This window comes from Dasypus novemcinctus, chromosome 2, assembly GCF_030445035.2.
Source record: "Dasypus novemcinctus isolate mDasNov1 chromosome 2, mDasNov1.1.hap2, whole genome shotgun sequence".
In the NCBI taxonomy this organism is placed as follows: Eukaryota; Metazoa; Chordata; class Mammalia; order Cingulata; family Dasypodidae; genus Dasypus; species Dasypus novemcinctus.
The window spans coordinates 14,668,778-14,679,766 of record NC_080674.1 but is presented as its reverse complement, the minus strand read 5'-3'; the positions used below and the strand labels follow the sequence as shown (position 1 = coordinate 14,679,766).

The 10,989-nt window shown below is 46.0% G+C and overlaps 1 long non-coding RNA gene across 1 annotated transcript; it reads left to right on the top strand.

Moving 5' to 3' along the window:
* The first annotated feature begins 1,543 nt into the window (after positions 1 to 1,543).
* Positions 1,544 to 7,532, top strand: LOC101441135 (uncharacterized). Its single transcript, XR_188090.4, has 3 exons — positions 1,544 to 1,795; positions 4,610 to 4,686; positions 7,097 to 7,532. It is a non-coding gene; the product is annotated as an uncharacterized lncRNA (long non-coding RNA).
* Positions 7,533 to 10,989: the final 3,457 nt, after the last annotated feature.

Sequence of the window (10,989 nt, the reverse complement as noted above, 5' to 3'; positions counted from 1 at the left end):
AAGCCAGAAACCTGCTGGAGACGGCCCCGACTTTTAAATATCAGCGACATTCCACTGCCACCCCTGCCAAGGAAGACAGCAGGTGGGCCGAGTGCACGGCCCAGGCCTTCCGGTTCTAATCTTGGGGCCGGCTCTGAACAGAAGGACCCCGACCAGCCCCTCTGAGCACAGGACCTGACGGTGTTCACGTGGCAGCTGTGCCGTGACCTGTTGGATGCAGAGAGGGTTGGCAGGGAGCGGCTGGGTGCGCCGCCCTGGGCTTGTGGTTGGGGTGCTGTGCTGCCCAATGCCGCCTTCTCCCCAGGAGGAAATGTGACCGTGTTGGCTCAGAGTCGCGCTGGAAAGGCCGCCCCTGCCCTGTGTGGAAGAGGGCTCGGAGGGGTTAGAAAGGGTGAGAGAGTGCTTGGAACAGCATCCAGACAGCAGGGAAAAGACAATTGCCAGGGCAGATCTCAAGCCCCAGAGCAGCCCAGGGGTATAAGAATCTCCCTTTCTCCCTGGGAATTCTGTTCCCAAGAGTAAAATGGCTACTGATTTATTCCCCGCCCCCCCTCCCAGAGAGGTGAGGTCACATTCCTCCCTTCAGTTTGAAAGAGAGGAAAAAATGAGCTGTTAATATGGGAAGGCTGTTCATCCTCTCTGTTGTCCTTCATGCCTGGAGTAAACAGCCAGGTGCTCGGTGGAGTAAAGGCTCCCGGCCTGCCCAGCCCCCAGGCTTATCAGTGGAGGGTCAAAGATGAGTTAAAAAAAATAATCAGTGTCCCTGAGTGTCAGCAGCAAGGAACAACAGGGCCAAGAGTGGGAAAAGATGGGTTTCAGCAGGAAGAGGGAGAGAGGGAGGGATTCGATCTTTCAGTGAGTTCTTCCCCGGCCACTGCATGGGGTCCGCCGATTGGCTCTGGGTGAAGGCAGGATGTGGTGGCAGGAGGCTCAGCAGCTCTGGCTCTGGGCAGCCTCTGCTACAAGGGCTGCCTGTCCCCAATTCCGTAGCCTGCAGGCACCACCTTCTCCAAATTTGTACCAAGGCCCTGTGGACGGAGCCTTCTGTTGCATCTTTCTGCTCTTTAGCCTGTGCTTTGGGGCTCAAGGGGCCGATGCCTTGGCTGTTTTGACATGTAGATATGTAAAAAAGAGCAGGATTTATTCTGATTGTAAACCATCCTTCCCCGACCAGCATATTAAAAATCTGGCTCCCTGTCTTCCGGCCTGAGCGATCTAGGTGTGGTGCGGCCTGAAGGGAGAGTGCAGGAGGCGCTGACTCATTTCAGTTCTTTTCCGACGTTTCATTCAATGAATTAGGTTTTCTGCAGAGCCCGTGAGTCATTCTCCCTGCTCGCTGCTTTGCGTGACAGAGCGGTGAGATAACCAGGGGCGCGCGGGGCCATCTGGTGGGTTTCGCACAGGGTTGGAAGGCGGGGTGGGCTTTCAGAGACCCGGAGGAAACTCAGAGCAGGGGATAACGTGATGGTGTCAGAGTACAGTTCCCCAAACCGGGAGAAACATCCTCCTGGAGCCTGTGGCTTTCACCTTCTCACATTTCACTGGAGCAGATTGTTTCAGAAAGGAGCCTGACATCATCAGCGCGATTGGCCCTGTCAGAAATACCGCGGGCGGCTCTGCAAACAGCTGCACCATTTGTGTCCTGCTCGCTGCGCAGTTTGGGTGACTCTTTTGTCTGCTGTGGTTAGACCCATCGACCCACACCCCCTCCTCCCTCGGTCCCTCTGCATTCCTGACCTATACCGTAAGGTGGATCTACAGAAAATGCCATGTTCATCTTAGAAAGAATCAGAAGGTAAACGTCATAACGGGAGCCAATGTGAGAGAAGAGTTTATGCATCTGGGTGTTAGTGAATGTGCGTAGGGACAGGGGAGAAAACAGATGCTGTCTCTCGTTTCCTTTCCAAATTTGGATTGAGCAGCAAAAGAGCTGTGGGGTGTCAAAGATGGATCTGGAAAAATGATCAAAAGTATGTCTCGTCTATCTGTCTCTGGCTGGTGCTCTCTCCGGCATTTTCTTTTTATCGGTATTTGATAGCTTGCAGAGGAAAAATTATTTTATGGGTGACATTGCAAATAAATCCCGTGGATAGGCTGTTTGAAATACAAATTGGCCATGATCTTGTCGGGGGGGAATGGCTATGTGAAAGGGAGGAGAGCTTGTTTTGGGAATTATGTCTGTTTATGAGCTTGACCATTGACTGGCTATCTGTTTGGCACCATGAAGAGAAGGAACCTTCTCTTTATGTTCAGGCTATCTATTGCTGTATCACAAACTACCTCGAAACGTAGTGGTTTAAAACAGCAGCTGCTTTTATTATATCTCGTGATTTCGTGGGTGAGGAATTCACAAAGGGCTCAGCTGCACAATTATTCTGCTTCCTGTGGTGTTGACGGAGGTCCCCCGGGGGTATTCAGCTGGCAGATGGGCTGGTGGGGGGAGTCCAAGACAGCTTCACTCATAAGTCTGGCATCTCAGTGGGAATGGCTGGAGGACGGCTCAGCTGGGACAGTTGACAAGAGTCCCAACACATGGGCAGCTCAGGGATCCCAGAGAGAGAGAGCTCCAAGAAGCCAAGGAGCAAGCTGCGGGCTTCGCATTGTTATCCCAGTTCTTCCTGACTTGCCTGGGTGACTCAGCAGACTAGTGCTAGTCAGCAGGCCATTGCCTCAGTTTCTCTTACCAGGTGGTGTTTGTGTGGCTTATTAAGTTCCCTGTCCCCCTCCTCTTCAGGGCCCTCTTCTACCCTGCCTCACCATGTCCTGGCCCTTGGAAGTCACACAGTCTCACCTCTGCTCTCCTCTACGGTCAGTGCAGTCACAGGTCAACTAGATTCAGGGGAGGAGGAAATAGAGACCATCTCTCAATGGAGGAGTGTCCAACTATTGTCCACCATCTTTAATCTACCACATTGAACATGGAATATGATTTTTTCAGCCCAAGCTCTCAGGAGTTCTTAAAATACTTATATGTGACCCAGATTGGATCCTTCAGCAACCCCTGAAGCACCTGCTTAAAATCTTTTCCACTCACTTCCCTCAAATCTTCAGCCCAACCTACCTCTGTACTAAGAGATCTTTTATTCTGCTTTCCTGATAAAGCATGGGCAATTAGGAATAAATGAAGTTAAAAAAAAACAACAACAAAACTTGGGTTTTTGAGACAAAAGACTCATGTTCAAACATCATCTTTTACCATCTATGAGATTTTGAGCAAGTTACTCAATCTCTCTGGCCTTCAGTTGTCTTGTGTAAAACAGGGATAATAATACCAAAAGACTGAGGTATTGTGATTGAATGAGATTTATATAAAAATGAGATATACAGATATTAGTAAATGCAGGTGGTGGTTTGAAGCTGTACGCACCCCAAAAAAACACATTCTTAAAGTTAATCCATTCCAGTGGTGTAAACCCATTTTAAGTAGGACCATTTGATAAGGCTAATTCAGTTGAGGTATGACCTAACTCATTCATTGGTAGATTTAATTCTATTATTGGAGTCCCTATAAACAGAATGAAGACAATAACCAAAAGCCGCTGAAGTAAGAAGCTGAAAGCAATGAAACTCAGAAGATAAGGGGGTGACCAGAAGATGCCACTATGTGTCTTGCCATGTGGCAGAGGAGCCAAGGAACACTGGTAGCCAGTCTTCAGGAAGAAAACATCACCTTGGGAAGAGGATGTGGCTCAAGTGATAGGGCATCCACCTACCATATAGGAGGACCCGGGTTTGATCTCTTGTCTTCTGAAAAAGAAGACAAGAAAGCATGCCTGCCTGGCAAGCCAGTGCCCACGTGGTAAACCAAGTGCCTGTGTAAGGAGGTGAGTGCCTGTGCAAGTGTCCATGTGGCAAGCCAGTGCCCACGCAAGTGAGTCACGCAGCAAGATGATGATGCAACAAAAGAGAGACGAAGGGGAGAGTTAAGGTGAAGCGTAGCAGAAACCAGGAACTGATGTGGTGCAGCTGACAGGGAACCTCTCTCCACATCAGAGGTCCCCAGGATTGAATCCTGTGAATCCTAAAGGAGAAAAGAGAAGACAAAAAGAGAAATAGATACAGAAGATCACTCAGTGAATGGATACAGACAGCAAAAACAGCAGAGTGAGGGGAAGGGGAGGAAGAGCAGAGGGAGGCAGAGGGGGAAAATAAACAAACAAATAAATAAATCTTTAAAAACAACGACAACAACAACAAAAACACATCACCTTGATGAGGCCTTGATTTGGACATTTTCTCAGCCTCAGAATCGTAAAAGAATACATTCCTATTGATTAAGCCAGTCCATTTTCACAGTGTCTGTTTTAAGCAGCCTAGGAACTAAAAAATGCAATTTAAAATGTTGCTGACTTTGAGCCCGTTTCTGTCCAACCTGTCTTAACCTGGGCTCTTTTCCTGGCACTGCCATTTGTTAGAACAAATCATTAAAACTCTATCTGAGAATTATAATTATTTACAAGATTGAAGAAATGATCCTCTATAGGTTTCAAGTCAACATAAATATATTACTTATCAATAGCATTAGTATCACAATTGGCTTGAAATTCATTCATTTTTGGTATGGGCTAAAGTGATTGCCCTTCTCTCTACCCATTGCTTATTTTCACAGTACTCCTGATATTGCCAATACTATGGAATGAGGAAGACTGGAATGAAACTTTCCAAAGTGTGAGAACGGACACCCAGGTATATCAAGACTAATTTATGTAGTCTAAGCATATGTGCATAATTCGCTATTATAATGAAATAAAACCCAATCAAGTTGATCTGATACATTTAATGATATACAGAATCCTTCCTTCTACTGCATGGTAATGAGAAAAAAAGATTTCACAGAAATAACTGCAATTAGTATTACTCTGATGCCATCAATGCAAATTTTTAATCTGTTCTCTTTTTCTTTCCAATATCCATAATTAGCAACAATATTAATAACTTTCCCTGATAACTTGTACTATTTAGTTCCTCTCATTCATTTGTTTATCAAATAATTGTTGAATGTCTACTATATACCAGGCATGGTGCTGGGTGCTGAAGATACAGCTGATAAAAGAGAAGCAGGGGGGCGGACTTGGCCCAATGGTTAGGGCGTCCGTCTACCACATGGGAGGTCCGCGGTTCAAACCCCGGGCCTCCTTGACCTGTGTGGAGCTGGCCCATGCGCAGTGCTGATGCGCACAAGGAGTGCCCTGCCACGCAGGGGTGTCCCCTGTGTAGGGGAGCCCCACGCGCAAGGAGTGCACCCCGTAAGGAGAACCGCCCAGCGTGAAAGAAAGTGCAGCCTGCCCAGGAATGGTGCTGCACACACAGAGAGCTGACACAGCAAGATGACGCAACAAAAAGAAACACAGATTCCCATGCCACTGACAACAGAAGCGGACAAAGACGATGCAGCAAATAGCCACAGAGAATAGACACAGAGAACAGACAACTGGGATGAAGTGGGGGTGGGGGAAGGGGAGAAAAATAAATAGATATATAAATCTAAAAAAAAAAAAAAAAGAGTAGCGGACCAGACAAAGGGGCTCTTTCAATACAGTGTTAACTCTCTGGCAGTAGGAAGCTTAGAGTCTTTTCTGAACACAAAAGGGGCACACATCCAGTTTTGGGGTGACAGTGAAGACTCCCTGGTGGAGAAGCCCTAAAAGACAAGTAGGGTAGGGTGTGTGGGCGAACAGCAAAAGAAGCATGAAACTGGAGCTACAAGTTCAAGGGCAATGTGCAAGAGGATCAGGAGGGGTGAACAGAATTCAGATTAGGAGAGATGTAGGAGGTAGAATTGACCAGACTTGGCGACTTAGGGCATGTTGGGGCTAAGGGAGAAGGGGAGCCAGCTTCCGGTTTGCGAAACTCAGTAGAAGAGGCATATCTTCTGAGACAGGAGCAGGCAGAAGGAAGATATTTGTTGGGAACAGTTGAGTTTGCATTCCTTCTGGGATGCACAGGTGGAACTGTCCTTTAAGTAGTTGATATGTGGATCTAGAGCAGTGGCCTTCAATAGAGTAACCGTTAGAACCATGCTGCTATTTAAATTTAAATTAATTAAAATGAAATAAAATCCTGGATAGATCTTGAGGAACACTAACAGTTGTGGGATAGGCAGAAAAGAAACCTACAAAGAGACTGAGAAGGAAAAGTCAGAGAGAGAAGGAAAACGTGATGAGCATGGAGGCATGGAATTGAAAGAAACCAGAATGAGTGTGGCCAATAGAATTAAAAACTGTAGGACTGCCAAGTGAAATAAGAACTGAAAAGAACTCTTGGGGGATTTAGCCACAGGAGAAGGTTGGAAGAGACCCTTTCAGCAGGGTCAAAGGTCAGAAGGCAAATGGGGTTGGGAAGTAATGACAGATATGGAAATAGAGACAGCAGTGGTGGATATGAAAAAGAAAGCCCCACTTCTAGAGATATAGGTCAATTGCAGGGCTTCATTACAGGATGCAGCACCGAGAGAAGAGGCAAGGGGATATTGGAGAGATCTCTTGAGTATTTGGTGATGTCGTACTCCAGTTTGATACAAATAGAAAAGAGTTTACTTCTTGGGATGTACCTGGATGAGGGCTGTAACTAGAACCTGACCGCTCCAGGGGCTGGCTGCACACCTCTCCCCAGTGATCCATGGCTTCTATTTCCCTCAGCACATCTATTCCATTATCCTTTCTCTACTCTCCAAATCAACATATTTTGCTTATGCATCCTCTTTGTTCCCTCAGACTCTGACTGGAAGTAACTTTAATGTGTCATTTCTGCCCCAACCGGGGACCATACCTCACCCTTGTAGCAACTGCATGATGTGGCCCCTGCCAACTTCTCCCTGTTTTGCACTCTCTGGACTCAGGGTTTTTCTCAGTTCTTCAAAACTGCTATGCCCATGTCTGCCTGGAACACGTTCTGCTATCAACTCTGATGGCCTAACCTCCACTTATGCTTTAGATTCCACCTGAAACACCAGTTTCTAAACCACGGGGTACTAAACCAAGTCCCCCCTTCTAATCTTCACTGTAACCCTTCCTTTTCCATCATAGCCCCTATCTTGGTTTGTAATTACATATTTATTTATGTAATTAACATATTGTTGGTTTCCTTCTCCCACCAGATGAAAACCCCAGGAGGACAGATACATACTTGCTGTTCATCGCTGTATCCTGAGTGCTCAGCATAGTAATCAAGAAGGACTTATTGGGAAGTGGATTTGGCTCAACTAATAGAGCATCTGCCTACCACACGGGAGGTCCAGGGTTCAAACCCAGAGCCTCCTGACCCATGTGATGAGCTGGCCCATGCACAGTGCTGATGCTCAAGGAGTGCCATGCCATGCAGGGGTGTCCCCCACGTAGGGGAGCCCCACACGCAAGGAGTGCACCCTGCATGGAGAGCCACCCCACGCAAAAAGATGTCTGCTCTGGAGTGGTGCCTCACACAGAGAGCTGATGCAGCAAGATGATGCAACAAATAGAGACACAGATTCTTGGTGCTGCTGACAAGAATATAAGTGGACACAGAAGAACACACAGTGAATGAACACAGAAAGCAGACAGTGGCGGGGGGGGGGAGAAGGGGAGAGAAATAAAAATAAATAAATAAATCTTAAAAAAAAAAGAGAAGTATTTATTGGGAAGCGGATGTAGCTCAAGCAATTGGGGTCCCATCTACCATATAGGAGGTCCAGGTTTCGATACCCATGGACCTCCTGGTGAAGGCAAGCTGGCCTGTGCGGTGAGCTGGCCCACACGGAGTGCTGCCCCATGCAGGAGTGCTGCCTCACACAGGAGTGCTGGCCCCTGTGGAGAGTAGATGCAGCAAGATGTTGCAATGAAAAGACACAGAGGAGAGACAATAAGAGACACAGCAGACCAGGGAGCTGAGGTGGTGCAAGAGAATGATTGCCTCTCTCCCACACCGGAAGGTCCCAGGATCGGTTCCTGGAGCCACCTAATGAGAATACAAGCAGACACAGAAGAACACATAGCTAATGGACACAGAGAGCAGACAGTGGAGGGAGTGGGGAGAAATAAATAAATAAATCTTTAAAAAAATAAAATAAAGTACTTAGTGATTTAATTAATGAGTAGTGACTTTTGACACACTCCTTCCCCCAACATTTTATTATGAATAACTTTAACTATATGGCAAAGTTGAAGCAATTTTATACTGAATACCCATATATTGCCTAGATGCTACCATTAATGTTTTTCTATGCTTGCTTCATCACATACCTATCTCTCTTTCTATCCCCCTCTCCATCTATCAATCCACTTTATTTTCTTGATTGAGGCATCCCTTTGGTGTCTCTTCCTTTGGTTGAGTATATCACATTTTCAGTTTCCCAATTCCACATTCCTGAAAGAAGAATCTGGGAAACCAGGGCAAAGGCCACGGGGCCTATGGGTTGGCTCCCTTTTGATTAGGTAACCATCTCCTAATTGGTCCATCCAGCCATGGTGGGGTGCAAGGAGCCCAGTGGTACAAATTATCCCTGTTACCTCATTAGCAGGACTGTGGGCGTAACCATCTTCCTTTGATAATGTTATCTGATAGAGCTGGTATAAATTATAAATGGATACAGGTAATACAGGAGGATCAAGTTTAGAGAGATTATAGGAACTTCAGTTTTGTACTTGGGTTTTAGGTGTCTGGGGATATTTACTGACACTGTCCATCAGGGAGTTGGAAACAGTGCTCTGAAGTAAGGGTAAAAGATGGATTTATAGATTGGGAGTCATTTACATTCCATAGCAGTTTTAGCATATTTAGAAAGGAGGGGTTTGGGGGCAGCAATCTGGTTGTAATTAGTTCAAGGGGACTGCACTTTCATAGCTTCTTACATATAATGAAGAAAATGTCGATTGTTAATAGAGGGGAGAGCTGAGGAGAATAATGTTCTTTGGGCCAAGGGAGAGGGGAGTTTAAGGAGGTGTGGCAGTTTGATATTATTTATGAATTCCAAAAAAGAGAGATTGATTATGTTTGTAAACTGGTCTGATCCTTTGGGTGTGATAAACCATAATCAAAGTTTTATCTAGTCTATTGTATTAGATTCAGCTGACATGCCTGATTAAATTATATTAAGTTAGGGCTTTGCTTCAACCACGTTGTTAGAGTGGGACTCATTGTTGAGTCGCAGGCCCTCTGATGGGCTGATAACACAGACTCTCACACAGAAGTAGATACACAGAGAAGAACACAGAGGAAGAGAAACAGCTCATTAGACATGGCAGAGTCCCTGGGAAATGAGATGAGCCTGATAGTCTACAGCTGACCTTGTGAGAAGAACAGAACAGCTAGCCCGGAAAGAAACAAGCCTTGGGCAGAAAGACGAACCTTATTCCAGTGTACAGCTAAGATTGGAATTAGGGCCATGAAGCCTTAAGAGAGAGAAGGAAGGCTGAACCCTCACAGATGTCTGCCTGCCATCTTGTGTCAACATGTGGCAGCAGTCTTTGAGACTGTATCTCTTATGGTACCTTGAGTTGGGCTCTTTAGGGTCTTATGACTGTAAGCTTCTACCCCAAATAAATACCCTTCATAAAGGCCAACAGAGTTCTGGTACTTTGCATTAGTGCCCCTTTGGCTGACTAATACAGGAGGGGAGAGCAAACATGGCCAAATCTGAGGAGGTCAGGTAGGAAAAGGACCAAGACAAGGCCTGCGGATTTGCTTTTTACTAGATGATCCAAGAAACGTGTCCTTCAATGGAACTTCATGAGGATAGTACCAAGGTTAAAGAGGGTAAAGGAAAAGCATGAGGCCAGGGGAAGAGCCAGTCCTACAGGATACTTCTGAAGGCGTTGCTGGTAAAGAACAAGAGAAGACTTTGATTTCAGGGCAGGTGGCAGTGGAAGACTTCTGAAGACTGTGAATAGGTGCTCCTGGATAACAATTTTGGCAGCAGTTATATGCCATTCCCCTTTTGAAGTCTCACACATAATTATGAACTATTATTGATAGTCACACACATTAATAATCATTACACATTAATATACAGGATGAGAAACATTAATAGGAATACAAAACAACAACAATAATAGGGAACACTTACATGGGGCTTTTCATGTGCCAGGCACTGGTCTTCACAAACTTAAATTGAAAAAAAATTATTTATAAAGATAAATTAATTGAATCCTTACAACTGCCTTGTAAGGTAAGTAGTCTTATTATCTCCATTTTATAAATAATGAAGCTGAGGCACAAAGAAGTTATCACTTGGCCAAGGCTGGTAGTGCCAGGATTGGAATCCTGGTCTATGCACTGATATGTTTGCCCTCCAGGAGGTGGAGGACCGGTCACCTTCGGCAGCTGTGGTGGTCAGGACCCTTCCTTGAGAGAGATTGGAGGAGAAAGGGTGGCCCACGTCAGAGCAGCATTTTTTGAGCTCAAGAAAGGGCAGGTGCTGGAGTTTTCAGCCCATTGTTTCTCCCTTTCCCTGAGAGTGAAATCAACTGTGGGAAGAGAAGAGTGTAGGGGTGGAGGTGGGGGGCTGAGAGCCGTGGTGAAGGCATGTAACAGCTGCAGTGAGGAACGGAAAGGCGATCACGTAGTGGTTTAGGAAAATGATTGTCAAGAAGCATTCAGAAGCCAGCTGGGAGATGGAAAACATGACTTTGTAGTGGAAACACTCACGACAATTCAAATTTTCTGCCATCAGCACTTAGTCCCCAACTGCCTTGAAGGCATTGTCTGGACTTCAATCTCTTTACCTATGTCCTGGGTTGTAAGCTATTATGGCCCTGTTAGGTCTTCTGACTCACATGCCCCTTCTCCTTCTTTCTGGAATAAGATCGTGTCCAGCTCTCTGTCCCACTCAAAGACTTGAGGTAAAAGAGAAATATAAGATGTCAGGATGTGAATTCCCTACTTGGGACCTTGTGCCTTTGGGAGCCTGGTCAAATGTGATGGCCCTGGAGAACCAAGAGTGCAGAAAGAATAGCATCAAGAGGTTAGGAGGGAGGGGGAAGGAAGAGGAGAAGAGAGACTGATCCAGCAACTCAA